This window comes from Miscanthus floridulus, chromosome 12 (assembly GCF_019320115.1).
Source record: "Miscanthus floridulus cultivar M001 chromosome 12, ASM1932011v1, whole genome shotgun sequence".
Classification (NCBI taxonomy): Eukaryota; Viridiplantae; Streptophyta; class Magnoliopsida; order Poales; family Poaceae; genus Miscanthus; species Miscanthus floridulus.
The window spans coordinates 13,848,607-13,857,708 of NC_089591.1; positions in this window are offsets into that span (position 1 = coordinate 13,848,607).

Consider the following 9,102-nt stretch of genomic DNA (forward strand, 5'->3'; position numbering starts at 1 on the left):
TATGCGGCCATAATATGTTTGCTCATTTCCATTAGGGTTGGTGGCATCTATGCGGACACCACTGTTTTGGTTGGTGCTCCTTTTATCTTGGGCTACTGTGTAAAATGTATTCCCATTTATCTCGTACCCTTTGTATGTGAGGATATGCCACGATGGCTGCCTAGCCAACAAATAAAGTTGTTCATCAATACTCTCATCACCCTGACATTCTTTTCACAACCAGTCGCTGAAAGTTTCCATGTGCTAATGCGTAATCCAAGCTTCATACTTCCCTTGAAACTCGGATCGGAGCAACTCTTTATGTGTCTCGATATACGGATCCACCAAAGATGAGTTTTGCAGAACTGTGTAGTGTGCTTTATTAAAATAATTGTCCTGCATACCAATATATGGTTTCTTCCCTAGTGTCCCCTTTTCACTTAGTCTTCCCTCATGCCGCGATTCAGGAACACCAATCGGGTCAAGGTCGGGAATAAAGTCAACACAAAACTCAATGACCTCCTCTGTTCCATAGCCCTTGGTGATGCTTCCTTCTGGTCGAGCACGGTTGTGAACACATTTCTTTAGGACTCCCATGAACCTCTCAAAGGGGAACATGTTGTGTAGGAACACAGGACCGAGAATGCTAATCTCCTTGACTAGGTGAACTAGGAGGTGTGTCATGATATTAAAGAACGAAGGAGGGAACACCAACTCAAAGCTGACAAGACATTGAACCACATCATTATGTAGTTTAGCTAGATCCATTGGATCGATTGCCATCTGAGAAATTGCATTTAGGAATGCACATACCTTCATGGTGGCTAAACGTACATTTGGAGGTAGAATTCCTCTTAATGCAACGGGAAGCAATTGTGTCATGAGCACGTGGCAGTCATGGGACTTTAAGTTTAGGAATTTCTTCTCTGGCACATTTATTATACCCTTTATATTCAAGGAGAATCCAGATGGTACCTTGATGCTTGCTAGGCATTCAAACATGCTTTCCTTCTCTTCTTTGCTAAGAGTGTAGCTGGCAGGACTTAAGTAATGGCGTCCATCATCTGTCTTCTCTAGATGCAGGTTGTCTCGTTCTTTCAAACACCGCAGGTCCTGTCGTGCTTCAAGTGTGTCCTTAGGCTTCCCATACACACCCATGAAGCCTAGCAGGTTCACACAAAGATTCTTTGTCAGGTGCATCACGTCAATCATGCTACGGACCTCTAAGACTTGCCAATAGGGTAGCTCCCAAAATATGGACTTCTTCTTCCACATGGGTGCGTGACCGTCGGTGTCGTTCGGAATAGGTTCGCTGCCATGTGCCTTTCCAAATACTACTTTCACATCCTTGACCATATTGAGTACATCCTCACCTATTCGGTTGCCCAGCTTGGTCTGGTGGTCTGCCTTACCTTTAAAATGCTTGCCTTTCTTTCTTAGGGGGTGATTCATAGGAAGAAATCGACGATGGCCAAGGTACACGACCTTTCAACATTTTTTCAAGAATATACCTTTAATGTCATCAAAACCGTGCATGCACGCATTATATCCCTTGTTTGATTATCCTGAAAGATTACTTAGAGTAGGCCAATCATTGATTGTTACAAACAACAATGCTCGCAGGTCAAAGTGCTCCTGTTTGTGCTCATCCCACACATGTACACCTGGTTTGTTCTACAAAAGTAGAAGTTCTTCAACTAGTGGCCTCAGGTACACATCGATGTTGTTGCCAGGTTGCCTTGGGCCTTGGATGAGCACTGACATCATAATAAACTTACGCTTCATGCATAACTAGGGAGGAAGGTTGTAGATACATAGAGTAACAGGCCAAGTGCTATGACTACTGCTCTGCTCCCCGAAAGGATTCATACCATCCGTACTTAAAGCAAACCTTAAGTTTCTTGCATCATTTGCAAACTCTAGGAATTCTCTATCGATTGCTCTCCACTGGGACCCATCAGCAAGGTGTCTCAACATATTGTCTACCTTACGGTCTTCTTTGTGCCATCACAACAACTTTGCATGGTCTTTGTTTCTAAATAGTCGTTTCAAGCATGGTATTATAGGAGCATACCACATAATCTTGGCAGGGATTTTCTTCGTGGGACGTTCGCCCTCAACATCACTAGGGTCATCTCGCCTGATCTTATACCGCGATGCATGACATACCGGGCATGCATCTAACTACTCATACTCCTCGCCATGGTAGAGGATGTAGTCATTAGGACATGCATGTATCTTCTGGATTTCTAATCCCAAAGGGCAGACTACCTGTTTTGCTTCGTACATAGTGGCAAGCAATTCATTATCCTTCGAAAGCATCTTCTTTTGGATTTTTAGTAACTCCTCAAATCCCTTGTCAGATACACCATTCTTTGCCTTCCATTACAGCAATTCCAGTGTGGTACCCAACTTTTTCTGCCCCGCATCACAAGTTGGGTATGGCAATTTCTTGTGATCATCTAGCATGCGCTCAAACTTGATCTTCTCCTTTTCACTTTCGCATTCTCTTTGTGCGTCACGAATGGCCTGACCAAGATCATCAGCAGGGCTCATCTTCTGCCCCTACCTCTTCTTCAGCTTCCTCCATTGTAGTATCATTGAAGGCCCCATATTTAGCAATAATGTTATCATCGTCCCATTGTTTTTCTTCACCTTCTTCCATTACAACCCCGGTTTCTCCGTGCTTCGTCCAACAAATATAGTTTGGCATGCAACCCGACTTCAACAAGTGTGAATGAAGACTCCTTGAGCTAGCATATTCCTTCAAATTCTTATATATGACACATGGGCAGCACATGAAACCATCGCGTTTGTTTGCCTCGGCCACACGTAAGAAAGAATGCACGCCCTCAATGAACTCTTGGGAGTGGCGATCAGCATTGTACATCCAATACCATCTCATCTGCATTACATGACATACGTACCATATTAAAACCTAGAACATAATTAGTTAATTATACGACATGCATGCCACCACATAAGGTATTAATTTATGAAAGTCTCGCTACAATGTTGACAATCCCAACTATCACTAAAAAAACTAAAGCTAAAATGCCCTTCAGCAGCATAAGGATTTCGCGACCAATCACAACTAAAACAGACAGATCTTGCATTTGTTCAACATCTATGGGCTTCTTCCACATGATCACTGCCTCATCAGCCGCCGTAATCGCCTGTGCAAGAGAGTTTTGGACGTGTTCAACATACTCTTCCTCCTAGTACCAGCCTAAACATCTAGTGCCATCCCACTGAAATTAAAACAAAAAATTAGAACTTTAATCACAATCATCATGAAAATAAGTATAAATTAACCATAATCATCAAATGCGACAAAATAACTCACATTGCAATCCGGACACTTGTAGAAGATACGGCCCTTGTTGGGACACTCCTTCCTCACCCGGTACTCCATCACAATCTTCTCCTCACATTTGCCGCATGCAATGAGAGGGAGGTCCGGCCTCAGTCGCTTTGTAACCCGATGAGAGGTCGAGGACCCGGAAGCAGTTGCCATCTACTTTCTATACTCATTTTTAATATAATATAAATTTCTCATTTTATAAACAAATAAAATTAAAAAAAACTCTAAAATTCTCTATATCTCTAAAGCATGAGGTGGGCTATGCATGCTAGAAATGAAAGCTCAATACTAGTTTTGAATAACTACTTTAATCTTCCTTCATCCAAATATGCAAACTTTAAAGTGATTATGAGCTGAAATGGCTTACAAATAAAAAAAATCTACCATAAAAAAACCACATATATCTAGTCCACAAAATGAAATAAGCTACTGATGAAACATGAGAGTATAAAGTTGGTAACCTTTAGAACCGAAGAATCGATGGAGGAATGGAAGAAATCTTGTGATCACCTGGTAATGAGGAAGAGAGGCCGGCGATGAAGCAAGAACACTGAGCTCGAAGTAGCTCGGGCTCAGGGAGGAACATGGGGTATATAGGAGGGGACCTTTAGTCCCGATTGTATACAGAAACCGGGACTAAATGTCCCTATGTAGTCCTGGACGGAGCCTTTAGCCGGGAGTAGACTTTTACTCCCGGTTGGAGGTACAAACCGGGAGTAAAAGTGAACCTTTAGTTCCTGGTTGGTATCTTCAACCAGGGCTAAAGGTCCCCTCCAGCAAAAGCCTGGCGCAGTAACCGTTGGGCAAGGATCTTTAGTCCCGGTTGGATCTACCAACCGGGACTAAATGTTTCTCTAGTCCCGGGCGCGAAAAATACCGGGACTACAGCCAAATTTCGAAGTTGATCGAAGATCGTTTCTCTACTAGTGATATATTGTTTTTTCTTATTACATGACTATCCATTATCGGAGTTGGCCATAGAATTTTGTTGGTGCTCATGATATATCATTTAGTTCTGCACATTTTCTACCTGGATCAGTATTGAAAAATATTATTTTCTGGGATCTAAGTTTTACGCATAGGCTGATAGGCATATATCAGGTACAACTTATTTCCGTGTTCAGGATGTGATTAACAGATGAAATATTGTAAAAGAATGGCTATGTGTGGTGGTAGAGGCTCGGAAAAAAATCCATTTTCTAAAAAATAAGGATACCAAGAAAGTTTTTTTAGAACATGCATATGTTTGGCATGCATTCAATAGAAGTGTTGTTTTAAGTGTCCAAATAACTAAAAGGTTGATAAGAAATTGGTAGAATCTTGTAACACCCGGTTTCAAGGACAAAGCTGAATGCGCACCATATGTGAGCCCTGGAAATCAAATCTCACATATAGCTACAAATGAAGGGGCAGTATCAATTCATAATGCTTAATATATAGCGAACTTAGCAAAAGAGATAACCTTATAAAGCAATCAACGGATAGACAAATCTGATCTCTGGGTGCAGACTTCACTCCACTGGATCCAACTGACTGATAGATCACAAGCCTAAACTCTTCCTGAGGTGGGGAAATAGCAAGAGTGAGTCCATGTCGATCTCAACAAATATAGCTAGGGGTTTATGAGGCTCAATAAGCTGACACTAGTTTACTACGGTTAGCAATTAATTGATCATCCAATTTAGCATTTATTAGCATCAAGGTAGTAGCAAAACCCATTTACACATGATCAATGAACATGATTAATCAATATCTTAAACAAACATAAATGATCATCTTAACAAGTAAAAGTCATTATCCCTTAATGTAAGTGTTCCAAGGTCGCTCGTATCCGTGAGCACGGCTAGTATACCAGTTTATTAACTCTGCGCAGAGGTGTACACTTTCACTGTGAGTCATGATTCTCGTATGCCCGGGTTAGCTAGGCCCAAAACACAGAGAACCATATAAAGCCACCCAAGAGCTCGTCTAACCGGCCAGGGCCGCATGGTCATCAGATATAGGAACCCCCTTCCAAAAATAAAGTAAAAGGCCGATTCCAAAGCTAGGCTCAATAGGACAGAGGTTGTCCTATACCCAACTCGCAGACCTCTAACCAGCTAGAAAAGGGTTTCTCAAGCGACTAGAGCCAGAGCCATATAGCCCTCATAGCTGTACGTTAAATCCCGGATAATCAGTTACAAGTACAAGACCTTATGTTGCTAAAAAATCATCTTGTTTATGTTTATAGCATATTCATTAATCAAGTTTCAAGATCATGATTGTTGCACTAGTAATAGAACTACCCAATGCAAACCTCCCAAGGTGACAAGGTAATTGAGTATTCAAAATCTAGGAAATCCTACCATAGGTAGCAAGGAAGACACATGCATATGTATTTTAGTGAGCATCATGAATAGGACAACAAGGAAGGTCCTTAGCTATACTTGCCTTAAACTCAGATCCTTCTTCAAGTCCAAACCTTCAAAGAACTGCTTCTTGCTCACCAACTTGTTCTAGATCACCGACGCAAATCTCACCGACTGGACATGATCAAAGAACACCACACAAGCATCCGATCAAACATGCATAGCAAACATAGAAAATTTAGAACAATACACCAATCAATAAAAAGGTTTGAAAACTAGCCTACGCATTGCTACGATCACACAAACATGAAAATCACACTAATCAGAACTATGGTGAAACGAAAACGTCTATCGATATGCTTTATTTATTTTAATGATTATAAAACATGTATAAGATATCTCAGAGAAATATCTAAATTGAGTTAAGTCATTTTATACTTGAGTTATTAGATTTAGAAAACTAAGATAAACTATTCATATCTTAATTATAGTTATTTTGATATCATTTATGCAAATTAAATTTTGACTTACAAAGATATAATAACAAGTGAGAGTATATATTCAAAACATATATAGCACGTATAAGCCCTTGCATTTATTATTTTTTAAAGGAAAACTAAAATGATGTAAGCATTACATCAGTTTAGGATTTATCAATGGAATAACTAATAATGTATTAAGGAGCGGATGTGCATGTATTATTTAATCAAAATAAACTTTAACTTTTCAAATTAAAAGAACATGTAAGAGCATCTACACTATAACGGAATATGACGTGGGTTCAGCTAAACAAATTATAATCAAAACATATATTTAAATTGATATAACCAGTTTAATATTCATTTATTAAGGCCGACGTGGAAAACCTATATTGCTGTTAATTAATTTAGAAAGCTAGTTGCACATTAATTAGATTTACAATAATTTATAAAAGACCGAAGTATATGCCTATGTTACCTTTAATTAGAAACTCAATTGCATAAGCACAAATCAAATTAATACTTATAAAATTCAAGGATGTGAAACATGATAAATTTTCCTACTAATGTGTACCTCATGATCAGCACGGTCGTAAAAGAACAAGAATGAAATTAAACTAATTGTTTTTAATTGGGAAACCATTAACTAATTATTAATGTAATTAGTATTAGGTTAATAAATTCATAATTAACTGACATGATAAATTTTACTACTACTGCGTAGAGCACAAAATTACGAAACTAACGCAACTAGAATCGCTCGAAACGGAGTTAAGACGATGGAACGGTAAAGGATTAACAATCGGTGGCAAAACTGTAAATACATCATCTTGTACCTCTGGCCTCCTCCATCTGGACGTTCGTGGCCATGGCAAAGAGGTTGCCTGCTGCTGCTGTGTTCGTGCAGGCAGGGAAGGGAGGGACTCGGCAACGATCGTCTAGGCGCGACGATGAAGCAGCATGTGAGGTCTTTGGCGGCAGCGGTTGTCGTCGAGATCGGCGAAGATCATGATCGTCGATGCTGCACCACAAAGCACGGCAGGTGGCTCAGGCGTGTGCTTGTGCAGTGACAACAAAACAGACGGGTCGGCGATCTTGCATGGTAAAGGATAATCTGGACATGAGCACATGCATGCCAAACCATGGATCATACCAGTAGCAGCTGCACGTTTGCTGTTCCACGTCGTCAACAAGAGGTTGATTCACGTACGGCAGCGACGGACGCACGTACAGAAGCAACAGTTGTCTCTTCCTTGCATATACTGCACACATGGCCATGCATGGCAATCTGCTGGCCTGCTTGCATATGCAGGACCGGGCATCGTGGCCCAAGCGGCCAGAAGAAGACGAGATGACAACGGCGCAGAACAGTTCAGAGATAGGTCGAAGCTTCCCCTTGAACGGCTTTGGATCGTGTGGGCGGCTAGTGAGCCAAGATCCCAAGGCAAGGCGGCGGCGGCAGATGAAGATGATGGGCGGCGGCAGATGAAGATTGATTGGCTTAGGTTAGGGATTTTAGAAAAGAACGATGAACAGGCCTGCTATTTATATAGAATAAAGATGGCATATGAGAAACATCGTGAGAGTCCTTGATGTACACGACTTACAACTTAGTCATCGGATGATCCAAGGAAAGAGAACTAGTCGGCTACAAGAAAAACCATCATCTAGCTAAGAAAGACAAAAGGATGGGTGCTTCCTTAAAAGATCATTTTTTTATATTATATTATACCATCACGTTAAGGAATGAAATGCAAGGAGCATAAAAATAGAATTGATAGGAGATGGATTAGTGAGCCGAGACAATTTCGATGACAGAAAAAAACGCAGACATACCAGAGAAGGAAGGTTGATTTACCAAACACGTTTTGAAAACTTTGTTCACTCTCAACATAAAGTCACACAACACGCATACATCACAATAAAAATATATGCACCAGCATATGCGCACAAAAATGTTGCTACGGGCTATGGCAAATTTTATAATCAAATAAAAACTTATTATTTCCCTATGTTTTCATGAGCAAAAATATAAAATTCAAGCAATTTAACTCTATTTTTCAAGAAAGCAAATTTTAGGGTGTTACAATTCTACCCCCTTAAGATGAATCTCGTTCTCGAGATTCAGAAGATGGTGATCAAAGAGATGGGGATATTCCGCCATTGAATCTTCTTCACTTCCTTGAGTAGTTCCTTCATCTTGATAAAGATTCCACTTTACTTTACATACCCTAATATCCTTACTCCAAGAAACTTGCTCGACTAACTCCAAAATTTTGGATGGGTACTACTCCGATCAACTCTCAGGCAACTCCAAACCAATTCTCGGGTAACTTCCAACAGTTAGGTGACTCCTCTTTTTCCTTTTAGTAAACTGAAATGAACCATTGCGGGGAATGCTAGCTTACACTTCACACCAACACTCTTTATGCTTCATAAAGGCCACCACGAGATGGTAGAATGCGAACTCAATCTACATGACCAACTCTTGTCCCCCACTGATTCCAAACTTCAACGCAATAACTTTGTCCATGTTCTACCATATCCCTTTTTAACCCATACTATCAAATTTTCTACTAGACATTCCCACATTCCAAATGATCCTTATTATTCTCTTAGTCCAAAGTAGATTCCAACTTCAAAACAATATTAACTATATATATATGGTCAAGTTGAGTTGTGACTCTTAAACACAAAACTTAATCCATAGTGTCGTCCGATTCTTCTTAACATCATCTCTCCTTTGCTAAGGGCATTGGCAACGACATGCTTCTTTCACGTGATAACACTCTCCCAACTCCAATGATATTGTCACAAGCTAAAAACTAACTTAGTGGTTCTTTAGACTCTTATGATCCACATATATATCATTCTTACGTCCAAGATAACAATACTTCCATACTCCACAATGGATAACTCCTCATCATGTGTC